The following is an 18,869-nucleotide window of genomic DNA, read 5'->3' on the forward strand; positions in this document are numbered from 1 at the left end:
AGGGGTATGAGGAGAATGCGTGAGCATGATGCTGACGTAGAGGATTAGCTATGATCATATTAAATGGCGGAGCAGGCCCGAAGGACCGAATAGTCTCCTCCTGCTCCTATTTTCTATGAGTCTATAGGGCAGCATGGTAGCACAGTGGTTAGCACAAGTTGCTTCATAGCTCCAGGGTCCCAGGTTCGATTCCCGGCTTGGGTCACTGTCTGTGTGGAGTCTGCACATTCCTCCCCGTGTCTGCGTGGGTTTCCTCCGGGTGCTCCGGTTTCCTCCCACAGTACAAAGATGTGCAGGTAGGTGGATTGGCCATGATAAATTGCCCTTAGTGTCCAAAGGTGGGGTTATTGGGTTACGGGGATAGGGTGGAGGCGTGGGCTTAAGTAGGGTGCTCTTTCCAAGGGCCAGCACAGACTCAATAAGCCGAATGGCCTCCTTCTGTGCTGCAAATGGTATGATTCTATGAGTCGCACAGAGTAGGGAAGTTGCAAATTCAGGCCCTGACCTATGTTGACCATTACTTCATCTTAAGCCAGGACCACTGATCACAAGAAAATTACCCCAGCTGGGAAGAATTTATAGCAGCTGGGTGGAATTTAAATTCAGTGAATAAAATCTAGAATGGAAAGCTAGTCTCAGTAATGGGGGCCATGAAACTATCATCGATTGTGGTAAAAGCCATTGGGTTCATAATGTCCTTTACCAGGTCTGGCCTACTCCAGACTCTCAACTTCCCTCTAAGATGACCATGTGAGCCACTCAGTTTGAGGGCAATTGGTGACAAATTGGCAACAAAGTTCGGCCCTGCCAGCAATGCCCACATCCCATCAAAGAATAACCCCCTTCCCATAGAGAACTCTCCAATTCCTCCAATTGTGGCATCTTGACCATTTCCTTCGCTTCACCATTGGCATCAGTATCTTCAGCTGCCTGGGGACAATATCCCCTCCGTGAGCCTTTCTGTCCTTCCTCCCACCTAAAACCTGGGGGTCCCTTTGGTTAGGGGGTCTCTGTGGGGGGTTCCTATAGTCTGGAGATCTCTGTGGGGGGGGGGTTCCTTAAGTCATGGGGTCCATGGGGTGGGGGGGTCTCTCTATTTGTGCTATCTCTGGGAGGGGGAGTTCCCTCTTCATGGGATCCCGGGTGGGATCCCCTATTCATGGGGTCATTGGGGGTGTCTCCCTATTAAGGGGGTACTGGAGGGTTGTCTCGCTTGTCATGATATGCAAACATGCAACCAATGAACACTCAGAATAGGACACAACAATGAGCAGTCAGGTCACTCAGAGGTGGCATCACCACAAGGGGGCATGACATAAACACTATAAAAGGGATGAGGCACTCACACCCTGCCTCTTTCCACAGACAGGCATCTAGAGAGTTAGACAGGGCTGATCAGCAGCATCACACCCCAGCACGTGACTTAGAGCAAGCTGGTACAGTTAGACTGAGTTACTACAGTTAGATTAGCAGAGAGTCGAACTCATTTGAGAACTGTGTTAATAGTTCAATAAACACGTTGAACACATTTCAGAGTCTGGAGCATCCTTTAGTTAAGACTGTGTTATCCGGAGCAGCATAACACAACTTCGCTTTTAAGGGGGTCTCTTGGGAGGTTCTCCTGTTTTGGGGAATTCTGGGGGGGGGGGGGGGGGGAGGCGTCGGGGGGGGGGTTTAGTCGGAGAGGGGGGTTGACTCTCGGATGGACTTTGGGGGCAACTCCCTTCAGGGGCTACCCCTTTGGCCCACCGTGAGGACCACCACATTAGGCTCATATTTGGTGAAACCTGTAGTAATCCCCGCCCACATGATTCCCGACCCAGAAGAACGGGGAATCACGGAAGGACGGGAATTAGAGTGACGGGCCCATTAAATGGATGCAAATGGATCATTTGCTTTAATTGACATCCTCCCGCTAGTGCGCGGGGATGAAACTCGATCCCGCCACCAGCAGGGGGGGGGGGGCGGTCGGAGCATCGCGTTCAGATCGACGCCCGCCGAAGCCAGGCACCGATCCTGAGTTTTCGATTCTCCGTCCCATCGGGAAACATGCTTCAGGCATCTCGGGACGGAGAGTCATTAAGGTTTCAGAAGCTGGCGGTTTTGCAGTGACACCGAAAGCCTCGCGAAACTTTGATCTTACAAAACATGCAACAGGTTCATTTGATGAATCTGGCACTTGAGAAAGAAATTCACGGACCTTCCCAATCGGCAAATCAGGAAACCGCCGCGCTCGTGGCTGTTCCCACTCCACCGCCACCTCTCTCGAGAATTTCCTGCAATTGTTTCGCTCCCATTCCAGGGCCGGCTCCCACAGAAAGAAGACTTGTGTTTTCAATCAGGCTGTTTAACATGAACGATAAGATCGAGGTGCTCTGCCCTTCCAACAGCTAAGCAAACAAAAGGCAGCACTACATCACTGCGCGTCCCTCCACGACTAATCACAGTCATTGACGTTTCCCAAACAAGGCCTGGAATTTACTCCCGAGTCTTCAAAAACATGCATCGATTCCACTCAAAAATCCTCAAGTCACAGGATATTTTAAAAATGTAAGTAACATTGGAACTTCCTGCTAATTCCCCCTCCCACCCATTTTCATGTGAATTTGTTGCGATGCATCAACAATTCCAATCTTTCATTTATTCGTTCATTTTTTTCTGGAATGTGGGGGCAGAGTGTTAAGGCACACTGCCTCAGCAAGCAGCTTTGGTTAAATCATACAATATAAATCGGAAAAATTTCACGGCGCCGAGGACTCGGCTCGATCCCAGACCTGGGTCACTGTCCGTGTGGAGTTTGCACATTCTCTCAGTGTCTGCGTGCGTCTCACCCCCTGTGGTGAATGTAATTCACACTGTAATATATATGAAACCATATTATTGTAAGCGCAGTTACGTTGCCCGACCACGAGGGGGAGTAGCACAGGGAATGCATTGGAGTTTGTACAGGGCTCCACCCTTGGCTCTGCCCCCAGCTCCTCCCCCTGGACTGCTGTATGAAGATCGATGCCCAGAGCCAGCCGACCAGTTCATCCAGGGTTCATCGTGTTCCAGGCTGGTTCTGTTGTTAGTAGATTAAAACCACTGTTCATGTCCTAAAGCACGTGTCTCGTGAATTGATGGTCTCATCACCCCTACAACCCAAAGATGTGCAGGCTGGGTGGATTGGCCACGATAAATTGCCCCTTTATTGGAAAAAAAATTGGGGACGCTAAAAAAAATAAAAAATAAATCATCGAAATGTAGTCATAGTCACAGCCACTCTGCAGCCTCCCCCCCCCCCCCCCCCCCCCCTGCCCTCGTGCCTCTGCTGGACTTTTGAAGCAGAACTCTTTGGTGGTGAGGAAGTGTTCTCATGGTCTCCATGGAAACCTTTTGATAGTTCCCCCATTCGCCACCACGGCAGGAGTGGCCACTTGACCAAAGGGCTGGTTTTACTGCAGCCCATCACGGAGAGAAGCATTGTGGACGGACCCACTTAATCATGAGGGAGTCAGTCTCCTGGGAGCGGAACCCCCCCCCCCCCCACCCCGGGCACCGATTAGGTTGAAGGGCAGCAGAGACTGATGTGGGATTCCCGACTTGTGGTGGGATGTCAATTAGGCTAATTAATGAGCCGATTGACAGCTATTATCCCTAAACCCGTCGCAATTTAATGGCGGCGCAGGGATTAAATGGAGGCCACGCACCTTTACCCCCCTCTCGGAAAGACACCCAGTCATGGGTGCCATATTGAGGGACTCGGCGTCAGGCGGGAGTGACCCCCCTCCCATGAACCCCATCCCGACTGTGGCCTGGGGTCTCTTCTCGATCCTGGGCCTTGACCAGGTGCAGCACTACCAGCAGCCACCACTCTCATTGGTGTTGGCAGCAATGCTGGCCTCTGATGTGGGCGGCATGGTGGCTCTGTAAATTCTACTAGGTTTCTGTGATTGGCCAGCAGCACTCGGCGGGCAGGTGGGTGTCCGCCATCAGGGGCCTCGGTCATGGAGAATGCCCGGTGGCGGTTAATTAACTGCCTGAAGGGCTCTTGATTCCGTCGGGCCCAACCCCCACAGGGAACTGGTGGGGGTTCCCCACTGGTTCCCCGACTGGGGGGTGAGACGCCCGTCAACTCGACAGAATCAACGGCCAATCTTTTAAGATCCATTACTGGACTTCTTAGCACACTGGGCTAAACAGCTGGCTTTTAATGCAGAACAATGCCAGCAGCGCGGGTTCAATACCCGTACCAGCCTCCCCCGAGCAGGAGGCGGAATGTGGCGACCAGGGGCTTTTCACAGTAACTTCATTGAAGCCTACTCTTGACAATAAGCGATTATTATTATTCTCTTGAAGGGATCTAAGTCTCAATCCCAGCCTGGACACTTACGTGGGCCTCGTATCCACCGAGGGATCAGCAGGTACTGTCTTCGTCAGGCTTATTTATGCCAACCCGATACCTTTGAGGGGCCCATGTTGCGGAACCTCCCCAAGGTAGGGAACCCTGGCCTCACTCTGGCCCGGCCCACCTTCTCTTGCTGGGCGGGCAGAGCTCCAGATATGACAGATCATTTTTGGCACTTTAATGCTATCCGGGGCCTGTGTATCAGGGTTGAGATCTGGGACGGGATTCTCCAAAATCCCGGCCAAGTGTTGACGCCGGTGTCAAAACCAGCGTGAGCGACGCCGACGTCAACGGGCCTCCAGGCCCAGTAATTCGCCTCTTCTTCGGGGGCTAGAACGGTGCCGGAGAGCTGTCCGCTGCTCTGGCGCCAAAAGTCGGCCCTTCACGGCCGGCGCCGGTCTGCGCATGCGTGCCACGGGCGTCTCAGCTACGGCGCATGCGCGTGGTTTCTGTCTCCGCGCCGGCCCCCGTGCAACATGGCTGAGGCCTACAAGGGCCCGGCGCGGAAGAACATAGCCCTCCCCCACCACGGAATGAGCGCGCTTGCCGATCGGTAGCCCCTGATCGCGGGCCTGGCCACCGTGGAGGGTCCCCCCAGAGTCGGATCCCCCTACCCCCCCCCCACACAAAGACGGCCTCCGTAGCCAGAATGCCGAGGTCCCGCCGGGTGGGACCATATGTAAACCACGCCGGTGGGACTTGGCAGACCTCGGCGGGCACTCGGCCCGCTGAGCGTGGAGAATCACCGCAGGGACCGCTTTCAATGGCCCCCAATCGACGCCGCGGCGCCCCCGGCCCCCCCTGGCGATTCTCCGTCCCAGTGCGGGCTCGGAGAATCCCCGCCAATATCTTTAATGCTTAAATGTCTGAGTTGGATTTGAACAACTTCAGTGTCTTGGATAAAGACTGAGAGATTGCACTTTCATGGGAAAAAAATTCAAAAGTTATTTAATAAAAGAAAGATTTGGCTTATATATCGTATCTTTCACAATGACAGGATGCCCCAAAACAATTTACAGTCAATGATGTGCTTCAAGAACGTAGTAACTTTTGTGTGAAAACAAGGTGTGGTGATATGCATCACTGTAAATACACAAGGGGTTAATGTAAATACATTTAGACTAAATAAACACTAGAGGGAGCACCAGAGACATCATGACACACAGACATTCAACCAATAGGTCAGGGTTACGGGTATACGAGTTACGTGGGTTTAAAGTAGGGTGATCATTGTTCGGCACAACATCGAGGGCCGAAGGGCCTGTTCTGTGCTGTACTGTTCTATGTTCTATGTTCTAAGATAGGACACGACCAATGGGCAGTCAAGACACCCGGAGGTGACACTACCACAAGGGGGAAACCCATATATAAGGACAGGGCACACATGCTCTTTCTCTTTCCATAGGCGACACTCAGAGAGACAGGGGCAGATCAGGAAGCACCACACCCACCGCATGGATTAGAGCAGACTGGTTAGTTAGACTGAGTTACTATAGCAAGATTAGCAGGAGAGTCGAACTCAAGTAGGAGAATTGGTAACTGTTCAATAAATATGTTAAACCTATCTCCAAGTCTGAACCTTCCTTTGTCAGAGTATACATCAAGGAAGCAGCTTATGCTACGTGAAGAAGCATAACACAACACAAGGTAGTCAATTTGTGCATAGCATTCCTCCACTGCGATGTGATTATGACCACTCGGCCCCTTGCGCCAGCTCTGCTATTTAAATAGATCATGGCCGATCTTGTTTCTCAACACCACATACTTGCACTGTCACCTTGATGTCATTGGTATGTAGAAATGCATGAGTGTCTGTTTTGAACGTACACAATCACTGGGTCCCACTCTGAATGACCCCGCCTGACTTGCAGGCCCGACCCCCATTTTAGGACACGGAGCCCTCCCATTCCAATGGTCCTCTTGATGACTGCAGGCAGGCCGGCACAATGAAGGCAGCATCCCAGGATAGTGGGGGGGGGGGGGGGGGGGCCTCTTGGCGCTGAGGTCCCAGGTTCGATCCCGGCTCTGGGTCACTGTCCGTGTGGAGTTTGCACATTCTCCCCGTGTCTGCGTGGCTTTCGCCCCCACAACCCAAAGATGTGCAGGGTAGGTGGATTGGCCACGCTAAATTGCCCCTTAATTGGAAACAAAAATAATTGGGTACTCTAAATTTATATTAAAAAATGGCTGACAGCCTGAAACAATCTCCCTTCATAGGGCCTTTACGTATTGGAATTGGCTTCCCGCATTGGTTTAACAGGCAGCCGCTCTGCATCTGGACTCGCCATTGGGGATACTCCCCCCCCCCCCACTCCCCCCCCCCTCACTCCCCCCCCCACTCCCCCCCCCCCCCCCCCCCCGCTATTCCCCTGGTACCCTGTCACCCAGCCCACCACCCTGGGGTGGCGAGAATTCCTCCCGCAGAATGCAGCGGGAAAATCTTCCCACTTGAAGATGACTCGGGGGATGCAGCTCGAGTAATCCGGGCAACTCCAAGCTTCCTCGTCAAAGCCGATTTGCGATGAGACCAAGGGCGAGGGCAGAAGTAAAAAAAGAAAAGGGAGGACATTGTTCTTCTTCCATGGAGTGAGGAATTTCTGCCCTCAGGCGTAATATTTTAAAATGACTAATTCCAGTCACCAAAGAACCAGACTTTCTTCATCGCCGACTCACCTGCTGAATGATTTTCCAATGAAGACCTGAAGATTGTTCCCGATAAATCTGCGAAAACAGTGTCCCTGTCATTGACCCTCTAGTCTGTGGCGTTATTGTTCATCAAGGACATGGAGTGTGCTAGCAGCTGCTTTTAGCACCGACTCATAGCTTAAGAATCAACCAGAAACGCAATAGCTGCCCTTGTCAAATAAAAACCACCTATGTCGGAAGCTGTGAAAGACAGCTGAGAATAATTTCTGGGCGAGCTCAATTCGACGGTCCATGCAGCATTTGCACACAACTCCTGTTTAATTTCCCGAGTACAGATCTTCCACTGAGCACTCTGAATGGATCGCTCACAGGCATCCATTATTCTTCACCTATTCCACTGAAACAATTATTTTCTTCACCCACTGTACAGCTTACTAACTGAAGCTGGACAGAAAATGAACTTGGCCTTTTTGCTTTGCACTTCATTTTAAAATTCATCTCCCTCCTCCTAAAATAGAAACTCACACAATATCGTTGCTTCCTTCTTACCTTCTGCTAGTCTCCTTGAAGCCTTTCTCCCGACAGGCTGGCCTTTTTTAGGGTTTTAAAATGCAACCTGGCGCGAACCGAGAGAAAAACCCAGACCCCCACATCATCTAATTTGCTCCTCTCTGCTTTGTTGCGGTTCTGCAGGATCTGTTCAGGGTCAGCGAAGGCAGAGTGAGCTCGTTAGATTCTCCAGATACCCAGGTGCCAGACTCTGGGCTCAGCTGGGGGTTGAACGGCAATCTGAGCACAGTCCTTATAACGGTGCTCAGAACTATGCGACTGCCTGGGGAATAATCTCCCTGATTGGAGCTGGGGATCGCTTAGAGGAGGCTCGTTCATCAGTGAGTTGCAGAGGTGCAAAGGATGCAATAAAATGCATTAGCTTATTCTACCTGCAAATCTAAGTGTTTCGGTATATGCGTGAGGGAGAGGATGGGTGGGGAGTGCCCGCTTGCCTCTGAGCCACAAGGTCAGGAGGAGGTCTTGTGGCACAATGGGTAGGTTCAAGGGGCGGCTGGATATAGCACTTGGGGAGAGTGGGATCAAAGGCTACGGGGAGAAAGCAGGATTAGGCTATTGAGTTGGATGATCAGCCATGATCGTGATGAGTGGCGGAGCAGGCTTGAAGGGCCAAAAGGCCTCCTCCTGCTCCTATCTTCTATGCATCAGTGTATGTAGTGTCCCTTTCCTCTGGTCCAGGAGCTCTGGGTTTGAGTCCAACACCAGGACTTGTTGGCCACGGAAGGAGTGTTCATAACGCGGTTCAACCAGCTGATAGTCAGCTCGGGGATCCTTCCCCCACTTTCCTCCACCGTGTCATAATATACAGATCAGTATATAATGGTGCAGAGACACACACTGACTGACACACTGCAAGACCAATCAACACACACAACACAGCAGCCAATCACCAGTTAGGGCACACTCACTATAAAGACAGAGGGCACTAGTTTTCCCGCTCATTCGGGATGCAGCCTCTGAGAAGCACAGAGCTCGCAGCTTGTAGCACAGATCTTCACCATGTGCTGATAGTATAGACTGGTCAGGATAGGCATAGGTCTTCAGTTTAATCTAACATAGTGTCGACCCACAGTGAAAGTATGTTCAACAGTTCCTAGCTTAATAAAATAGTGTTGTACTATTTCAAGTGTTGGTAGCCTGTCTATGTTACTGCTAGGGGAAACGCAGTCTCCACAGATACAGAGTACCCAACACATCACACCGGGTCCCAAAGTATGGGTGGAAAGATATGCTAAAACAAAAAGCAGGTCAGGTATTCATCGTCTGATTCCGGAGCATTGAGCACTTTGAGCAGGCTGGCACCGGGGCAGCGCTAAGGGGTTGCTGCACTGCCGGCAGTGCTGACTTTCAGTTAAGGCGTTAAACCAAAGTCCCATCTCTTCCCTCAAGGTGCAAAAGATCCCTGGGCAGTATCTTGAAGGAGAGCAAGCAGTTATTAGTCCCCTTTCAGACAATACCGCTAAAAGCAGCTTATCGACGTATGGTCACATTGCTATTGTGGGATCTTGCTGTGTGGAAATTGGCTGTCACGTTTCATGCGCTACGGCAGTGACTACATTTCAGGAATGCGTTAATTGGCTGGAAATTTTGTTTTGGTACGTCATGAAGGGATCTAAATAAATGCAAGCCTTTGTGTCTTTAAAAAGGGAAAACTTAAGTAGAACAGCTGCCATTCTTTTGAAATGTCCAGTGCGCTGGCCAAAACTATAGTTTAAATAAAAGATATGGGGGTCATTTTCTGAATTGCCACTTCAGGCACTGGATATGTCTGTTGGAAAATTGCGGCGGTGTTGCTGGGATTATTCTGTCACCATCCGTGCATTGTGGTGGCATTGATTTTTCCCCAAGAGGTGCAACTAGTGGTCAGGGTTCCCCAGTGAACAGCACTTACTCCGCAAAATCAGACTCAAATGTAGAAATGCTACCAAGTTGAAATGACAAGGAGCGATCTTTCCATTTGTGAGGGGAGTCCAGGGGGCGTGCGGGTTGTCTTGTTACGCTCTTGGCATAGCATAAGCTGCTTCCTTGATGTGCACTCTGACAAAGGAAGGTTCAGACGTGGAGATAGCTTTAACACGTTTATTAAACTATTTACAATTCTCCAACTCAGATTCTACTCTGCTGTTAATCCTTCTATAGCTACTCAGACTGACGAACCAGTCTGCTACAATCCACACGGTGGGTGTGATGTTCAATTAACCCTGTGTTTGTACTCACAGAGTGTCTCCACTGGAAAGAGGAGGATCATGTGTGCTGTGTCCTTTATATATGGGTTGGTGTAATGCCCCCCTGTGGTCGTGTCACCTCTGTGTGTATTGTGAATGCCCATTGGTCGTGTCCTATCTTATTGACCCATTGGTTGAATGTCTGTGTGTCATGTCTCTGGTGCTCCCGCTAGTGTCTATCTAGTCTATGTGTACTTACATTAACCCCTTGTGTATCTACAGTGATGCATATCACCACACGGGTGAAGATCCTGGACCTGTCAGTTCTACCTGAAGTTTGACAAGGAGAACAAGGAGGACGGCAAGTTTCCATTGCTGCAAAGACCAATAAAGTTTCTGCACAGCCTGAGAGAGAGAGGTGGCGGCTGGGATGGCAATGCGAAATCTCTGAAGCCCCATGTTGTGGAGTGTCACATGCATGCAGCCCCATCCCACCTCTCCACAATGCAGAACGTCCGTCTCCCAAAGACCCTCAGCCCTCCCGTCAGACTATCTCCGACAAACAGGAACAGTCACACAGGCCAGAATGGAGCACATTGCTTTTTACAGAATGTCTAAATTTTAGCCCAGTGAATTATAGAATTTAGAGTGCAGAAGGAGGCCATTCGGCCCATCGAGTGTGCACCGGCCCTTGGAAAGAGCACCCCTCTTAAGCCCACGCCTCCACCCTGGCCCCGTAACCCAGTAACCCCACCTTTTTGGACACTAAGGGGCGATTTAATATCATGGCCAATCCACCTAACCCGCACATCTTTGGACTGTGGGAGGAAACCCACGCAGACACGGGGGAGAACGCGCAGACTCCGCACAGACAGTGACCCAAGCCTGGAATCGAACCTGGGACCCTGGAGCTGCGAAGCAACTGTGCTAACCACTGTGCTTCCGTGCTGCCCAATGTTTGAAAGAAAGACTGGCATTCCGAGCCAACGGAGTATTTTTTGAAGTGTAGTTACGTCAATGTCGCCATGTTAGAAAAAAAAAACACATCAACCATTCCATGCACAGCAAGCTCCCACAAACAGCAATGTGATAATGACCAGATAATTTGCTTTTAATGATGTTGGTTGGGGAGTAAATATTGGCCAAGGCACTGTGGGGACGACTCCCCTGCTCGTCAAAGTATTGCCATATTTTGGTCTTTTACATTGGCTAAAGATGCTTAATATCTCATCTGATGCCTGTGACAGTGCAGCACTCTCTGAGTACTGCACAGTCTGGATTCTATACTCACCTATCTGAAGTGGGGTTTGGGAACCCACATCTTATGATTTGGTGGCACGAACATTCTCACTGTGTCATTGATGTTACTGTTGGCATAGTTTGGGAGCAAAGAATGACAAATTCTGTCTGGATGTGGTAAATTTAATAGGGGAGAATCCTTACCATTCCACTTCTGGCAGAATGAGATGGCGGGATTCTCTGTAGCTCGACGCCGAAATCGTGTTCTGCAATCGGGCGGACAATGGATTCTCGCGCCAGATCGGGGCCGGCGCCAGTTTAACGCCAGTCCGCCATGCTCCGCCCCCTCCAAACTGGCATCATCGTGACGCGTGCCGCGCACCGTTTCAACGCCGTTGGCGTGTCATCGGCTGGCCCACCCGCGATGCTCCGCCCCCGATTGTCCGAGTTCCCGACGGCGCGGGACACGTGCGGTCCGGAATCCGGCGTGCCGGCTGCGGACTGTGTCCAGCGCCGCCACACTCGGCCGGGATCCGTGCCGCTGGCCGGCGTGGGGGGGGGGGGGGGGGCTTCTGCTGGGGCTGGGGGGACTGGTGGGGGGTGGCCAGGGTGTGGCCTGTTGGGACACGGGTGGCGGGTTGGGTTCGCGCACAGGCGACGCCATGTTGTACGGAGCGACTGCTGCAGGTCGTCAGCCTTGTGCATGTGCGGCCTGTGACCCGACCATTCTTCGGCACGCTTGGCTGTAGTTTCACTTGGTGCCGGTGCTAGCCCTTCACTGGTACTGGAATCGGCGAGCGTTTCACACCGACGTTCTGGTCGTAAAAGCCCACACATGGTCCACTGGCGTCAGCGCTTAGTCTCCCAAACAGAGAATCCAGCCCTCGGTCTTTTGAATGTGTTCATGTTAAAGTGCTATCATATTCTGCTGGGAGGTTTGGGGACAGCAAGTGTGGATTGCTCGAAAAGAGTAACGTCGTCAGTGCATCAGGAGTCTTTCAGTGGGAAGCAGGATGATGGTGTTCTAGCAGAGGTATTCTGGGGTCAAGCTCTGTTACTGCCAGGGATCTGGTTATTTCTATGGGAAGGTTATGCTTAGCCAGGAATAATAAATCATTGAATCACACCAAAACATCCATTTGCAGGGCATATTTGCAATAGAAATGGAATAAACTGAAGATTTTCCTCCCGTATTATAGCCACACTATGGTGAAGAGGCCTTAATTGAGTGCGTTGTGGGGCCTGAAAGAGACTTGTGTACATTAGCTGCATAGTTTCCGATCTGACTTTCAATTCTATCTTATGCCCTCCACCCTCAACCCTCCCCACCAAACTATCTCAGTAATCTCCTCCAACTCAATGCTCCTGCATTCACCCTCCATCACCCCCCCCCCCCCCCCCACCCCGCCCCCTGCAACAATATTTGATGGAGTATTAGGTTAATGCATGGGATATATAAAGAGCACCTCCCATCATGATAGGAGAGGAGGAAGGGGGAGGATGTTCATAGCTTCAGTAATGGAACCACCTAGTCATTGAAACTCGACTAAGCAACATGCGATACCTTACTCCTAACCCTCCTGTCATAATATACACCAGTATATCATGGTGCAGACACACAGTGATGGACACACACAGGGACCAATCAACATGTACAAACACCGCAGCCAATCACCAGTTAGAATACACACACTATAAAGGCAGAGGGCACCATGGTTCCCGCCCATTCTGGGTGCTGCCTCTCAGTGTAACAAGAACTCATCCAGCCCAGCACAGACTCACAACACGTGCTGAGAGAATCAACTGGTTCGGACAAGGCTTAGGTCTCTAGTTCAAGTTAGCATTATTTAGACCCACAGTTATCGTGTGTTAGTTAGTTAGAAGTAGTTAATAAAATTGAGTTGAAACTTCATCAGTGTTGGAAGTGTCTGTTCATCTCTCAAGTCTACACTAGCCAACACTTCACCTTCAGAGTCTCCATTCCACTATTGGAAGCCACACTATGCCCCTGTCCGATGTTACTCCCCTCCCACTCCTCCACTAGACCTGCTTTCTGTTTTGGAAAGTCATTCAGTTCCAATGTGTGGAATATAGTTCTTACATTTGTGCCCTAACGTTTCTCCTGTTGATGTCAACTGTTTTTAATCACAACTGCTGCATGGTGTCAATTGTCACAGCATCTGTCACATTAATATAGGGGGAGAGGGCAACAGAGCTGGTTCAGTGGCAGGAAAACGCTGGTCAGGCCGTAAAAACCGGCCCTAATTTGGGCCTCAGTTGCGATAATGGGGCACCCTGGGGTGAGCTGTGAGCAGCCAATCCACAACCTGGCCCGCTCCCTGATGTACCATCAATTGAGCGCGAGACGAGTTGCTGTACAAAAGTATGGCTTTAATAAGCTAGATGTTAGCCCTGCGGTCGACTACAGTAAATGGACGACCGCCGGGAGTACTGGTTATTTATACCCCCACCCTGGAGGCGGGGTTAACTCAGCCTCTCGACCAATCGGGGAGCCGTCACATGACTGGTCTCAACCAATCCATCAAGAGGCACATGACCGACCAGGGCCAATGGTAAGCCGGTGTTCTGCACCAATGGCAGGCAGCTATGTTAATCATACCACCACACTCCCATCGGTAGGCTCCCCGCCGACAGGGAATGCATCGGGAAGCAGTTCCTGGATTGTCGCAAAAGGCAACTTTATCAGACAGCCGTAGAACACCGAAGACAGCACTGCGAGAGAGGCCGCTCCTCCCTTTCTGTCTGTGCTGGCTCATTAATAGAGCTTACTCAATTAATCCCGCCCTCCTGTTCTTTCCCATAACCCTGCAAAGTGTTCCCCCCCTCAATTGCCAAGTTACCATTGAAGCTGAATCAGGAAGTGCACTATTGATCAGGACGAATTGCTGCTCTATAGTTTTCCTCAAGCCTCCTTTTGTACAGCCACGGAGGAGCCCACACCGGGTAGTGCAAAGAAAATGAGTTTATTTACTGTAACTATTCTAGACATCACACTGTAGATCCCAAGTGGGTCTGCCTTGCGCTGCCTAACTGGCCGGCTTTAAGTATCACACAACTGGACATTGTTCAGAGGTTCCCCGCTCCTTTAACGGGGGAGCTCGTATTCTGCAAGGTCCACGGGAAAGTTAATTATTCCCGCCCCGTTAAGATACTTGTGGTTAGTGCAGCACGGTGGTGCAGTGGGTTAGCCCTGCTGCCTCACGGCGCCGAGGTCCCAGGTTCGATCCCGGCTCTGGGTCACTGTCCCTGTGGAGTTTGCACATTCTCCCCGTGTTTGGGTGGGTTTCGCGCCCACAACCCAAAGATGTGCCGGCTAGGTGGATTGAACACGCTAAATTGCCCCTTAATTGGAAAAAATTAATTGGGTACTCTAAATTTATTTTTAAAACAGATACTTGCGGGTTATAACACTGCGTCTGATTCTTTTTTTTTAAACCAATTATGTAATTTTTAAAAACAAACTTATTTGATACTTGGGGCCCATATTCTCTGCTACTTTTAGGTGCCGCAGACCAATAGGCCACTTTTCTCCGTTTGTTTTCCAGAATGGTTTGGCTTTATTTGAAGGTTGGAGCAGAACGTCAGGAATTATTTCCCCTCACTGCTTCCACGTCCGTTACCCCCCCCCCCCCCCTCAAAAGGCGCTTTCTCAGAGCCGGTGCTTGATTCCGAGACGTTCTCTCGCCACTCTTCCAGGTATCTGGAACTCACGGTCCTTCACTAACATGTGGATTGAGTGGGACATCAAGTGGCAGCAATGGGCTGTGCAGGCTGTGTTCAGACAAACCAGCGCCAAAAAATGGAAAAGGGGATTGCATTCATATAGCGCCTTTCAGATGTCCCAAAGACCTTCATGGTCAATGAAGCACTTTAAAAGCGTGGTCATTGTCAGAAACACTGCAGCCAATTGGTGTATGGTAAGCTCCCAAACAACAATGTGATGTTTTGACAAAATATCCAGACTTAACGTTAGCTCCCTTCTGTGCGGAGTCTGCACGTTCTCCCCGTGTCTGCGTGGGTTTCCTCTGGGTGCTCCAGTTTCCTCCCACAGTCCAAAGACGTGCAGGTTAGGCGGATTGGCCGTGCTGAATGACTCCTTGGTGTCCAAGATGTGCAGGTGAGGTGGATTGGCCATGCTAAATTACCCCTTGGTGTCCAAGACGTGCAGGTGAGGTGGATTGGCCATGCTAAATTACCCCTTGGTGTCCAAAGATGTGCAGGTTAGGTGGGGTTATGGGGGTAATGGGCCTAGGTGGGGTACTCTTTCAGAGGGTCAGTGCCGACTCGATGGGCCGAATGGCCTCCTTCTGAACTGTAGGGATTCTCTACTTTTTCGATCCTCTCTCCACAGAGGCTGTCAGACATGCTGAGTATTTTCTGTTGTTGCTTCAGATTCCAGCATCCGCGGTAACTTGCTTTGATTTTACGAACAATGTGACGTTGGTTCAGTGTTTCATATTGACCTGGCCACCATCAGGTGCAGCATGGAATTGGAAAAAGTGTTAATTCTTCATTGACCTTGATTTATACAAATGTATTGAGGAATGATACAGGAAATTACATGACCCACACCTGCGCTGGACCTTTCCAATGGGAGCATTTCCCGCAGCCATTTAATGTTTGGTGGGGCATTCGTTGGTGAAGGGCGAGACTTCCGCACCCACCTGGGGGGATGATTCCGCCCTTCGAGCCCTGTAGCATATACACCCAGTGGTCTTGCTGCTTGTAGAGACTGGAATTGCCTTGAGGGCGATTTCTCAGCCAAAGCTCATTCTATCCTCACCCAAACCCTATGCTCTCGTACCGCCCACAGATAGAGTTGCCAGCCCTCCAGGATTGCCCTGGAGTTTCCCAGCTTTGAAGACTGACCTCCCAAATACTGCTGTGAGCAACACATGGGAGACAAATCATCGGTGCATCAAAAGCCATGGGATGGATTCTCCGTTTCAGCGACTAGGTGCCGTCTGAAATGGAGAATTCGCGGGCGTTTTATGAGGCCAAAATCGGCGATGTACCCTCACCAATTCCAGGACCAGTGGAGGGCGAGCAGCGGGTAAAACCCCCGGCTCCCGAGCCAAAATCGGCCAGAGAATGGCCTCCTACTGCACCGTAGGGATTCTACGGTTCCATCATCCTCCCTCCACAGACGCTGTCAGACCTGCTGACATTGTCCAATATTTTCTGTTTTTGTTTCAGTTTCCTGCATCCGCGGTAATTTGCTTTCATTTTATTAACAATGTGATGCTGGTTGAGTGTTTCATATTGGCCAGGGCGCTGGCTGCGATCACGCCGTAAACATGGTGCGGGCCGTGCGCGGACCCGACCCCCCCCCCCAGGCCACCCCCTGGGCCTGGCGGAAGCCCGCTCAGCCAGCGGCACGGATCCCGGCTGAGTGTGGCGGCGCTGGGCACAGTCCGAAGCCGCCACGCCGGGTTCCCGACGGCACAGACCACACGTCAACCGCGCGGTCCAGAACCCGGCCCATCGGGGGCGGAGCATCCCGGAAGGGCCTGCCGATAACGCGACAACACGGTTGCAACGGCGCGCGGCACGCGACGCGATTATGCCTCTTTGAAGGGGGCGGAGACTGGAAAACCGGCGTCAAAACGGCCCCGCCCCCGATTTGGGCGTCGGAAGGGATTCTCCGTCTGATTGCCGATTACAATATCGACGTTGAGCAATGGAGTATCCCCCCCCTCCCCACTTACCCCGCCATGGTTTTAAAAATGTTTGTTGAACACTTTTCGTTGTAATAATGTTGGATTTCTTTTTTCATTTTCGATTTGGGGATAAATAGCTGTTCGACTGGAAGAGGTGGGTGACGCCAGGAGGTCATGTGATGTAGCGTACAGGAATGTGTCCAACCAGAGTTGGCAGCCTTACCATCTGAGGCCACGGGCAGTAACTGGCTGCGGGAATCCTGGTTGCTTTTCCCCTCCCTAGCCCAGGGACGCTGATAGCAATGCTTATTGCAATCCTACATCGGCCCTGAGAAGGACCGGCAATTGAACTTGAGACAATCCTTGGTTTAAGAGGATAAAGCCACGGAGCAATAGGACAACCGCCTTCTTGAATAATGGTTTTGCAAGCCTTTGCCACAAGGGATGGAGGGTGACTTCTGACTCAGCCGATACAATGGCCGGAGAAAGAGATTTTCTCTTCCCGCCGGCAGCACACCCCCGGCGTGGTGTCCCGGGGGCGTAGGTGGTAAACCATCCCATTGACTAGTGACGGAACGATAGAATCCCTCCGCCTGCGAACGGCACTCGGCTAAGGTCCACACAGCCGGAGGACCGGAGAATCCTGCTCGATGGTGTCAAGAAACATCGGAAGACTTTGCTGAAGATTCTTCAGGTAAAAGCTGGCCATCCCTGACAGGTTACCAGGAGGTATTTGGCACCGCTGTGTCCATACTCCAGCCAGTCATAGGGTCACTGTGGGCAGCACGGTAGCACATTGGTTAGCACAGCTCCAGGGTCCCAGGTTCGATTCCTGACTTGGGTCACTGTCCGTGCAGAACCTGCATGTTCTCCCCGTGTCTGCGTGGGTTTACTCCGGGTGCTCCGGTTTCCTCCCACAGTCTAAAGATATGCAGGTTAGGTGGATTGGCCATGCTAAATTGCCCTTGGTGCCCAAAAAAGGTTAGGTGGGTTTGCTGGGTTATGGGGATGGGGTGGAGGCGTGGGCTTAATTAGGGTGCCCTTTCGAAGGGCTGGTGCAGACACAATGGGCCGAATGGCCTCCTTCTGCACTGCAAATTCTATGATTCTATGAAAACGAGGGAAGAAAATTGGCAAAAGGTTTACAAAGAAAATCCTGACTCTACTGCAGCTGTTATTATTATAATTACTTATTGGCCACTGTTCTGGTTTTCTTATGTTCCCATCTGTCAGAATCGTCCTTGAAGGAGTGAGCTGATTCACAGATCCAGCAAAAACCACAAGAGGCTTGAATAAGAGGTGGGGAATTTTTCGGCAGGCCAACGTTCTGAGGTGGTTTGGGAAGGGGCCGACGTCATTCCTTTGGACGCAGCAAGTGCTCAGTCAGACAGCCGGGTCTCCACTCAGAGAAGCTCAGATTTAGTCCGGTTTCCTGCGCTGAGCGATCTTTTCAACAGCTGCGCACACCTGGCTAGTCTCTCTGTGCGGAGTGCTCGATGTCAGTCAGCTGTTTCCTTATGTCATTCCGGGATCCATTTTGAGTGGTGCTTGCCCGGTGCTAACTAGTAAGGCTCTCAAAATGGTGTCTGGGGCCTCAGACCGGGTGATGCGGCCAGCTCCATTCGGAGATTTCCTTCCCCCCCTCCAACTGCGCAATCCTTAAGGTCGGCCAACGACCGGACCTCATCCCTCATTCCCCCCCCCCCCCCCCCTCACCGCCATCCCTTCTCTCTCCCCCCTCACCACCATCCCTGGAGCCCAACCAATTGCCTGATAGGAAAAAAATGGAATACACCAGTATTCTTATTTTCACGATTTGACTTTTTTCTCCTACTGGGTGGCTTCATCCCCGCCACTTGAGCCTCGCTCTTGGCCTCACCTCTTGCCCAGAATCCTCTCTCCCCGCCCGGTTCCCGCTGTTGGATGCTGCCTGTGATGTCCGTGGAGTTGTGGCGGGTCCCCGTTGTTCCACACAAATTCTTAATGAATTGCAGCCCTTTGCCCCACCTTTGGGCCGATGTAATAACCCTCACGAGACCCAGGGGGACGAGCCAACTGATCTCCACGTAGGACCCACGGAAAACGAGCTACCCCACCGATGAGCGGAGGCCTATCAGCTGAGGCTCGTGTAACCAAAACCTAAAAGCCGGCCCGGATTGAGACCAACGTGATCGGTTGTCC

At 51.4% G+C, this 18,869-nt stretch overlaps 1 protein-coding gene across 3 annotated transcripts in view; it reads right to left on the reverse strand.

Annotated features, from left to right (window-relative positions):
• LOC119970129 (paralemmin-2-like) overlaps nucleotides 1-18,869 on the reverse strand; it is a 446,039-nt gene that overhangs the window by 260,650 nt on the left and 166,520 nt on the right. The window contains exon 1 of one of the 3 annotated variants that reach the window (XM_038804199.1): nucleotides 7,583-7,802. The exons of the other annotated variants lie outside the window; for them this stretch is intronic. The gene's annotated coding sequence lies outside the window, so the exon portion shown is untranslated. Of the gene's footprint in view, nucleotides 1-7,582; nucleotides 7,803-18,869 lie in introns of those variants that run through there. 3 annotated transcript variants of the gene reach the window in all.

Source organism: Scyliorhinus canicula, chromosome 8 (assembly GCF_902713615.1).
Source record: "Scyliorhinus canicula chromosome 8, sScyCan1.1, whole genome shotgun sequence".
Taxonomy (NCBI): domain Eukaryota; kingdom Metazoa; phylum Chordata; class Chondrichthyes; order Carcharhiniformes; family Scyliorhinidae; genus Scyliorhinus; species Scyliorhinus canicula.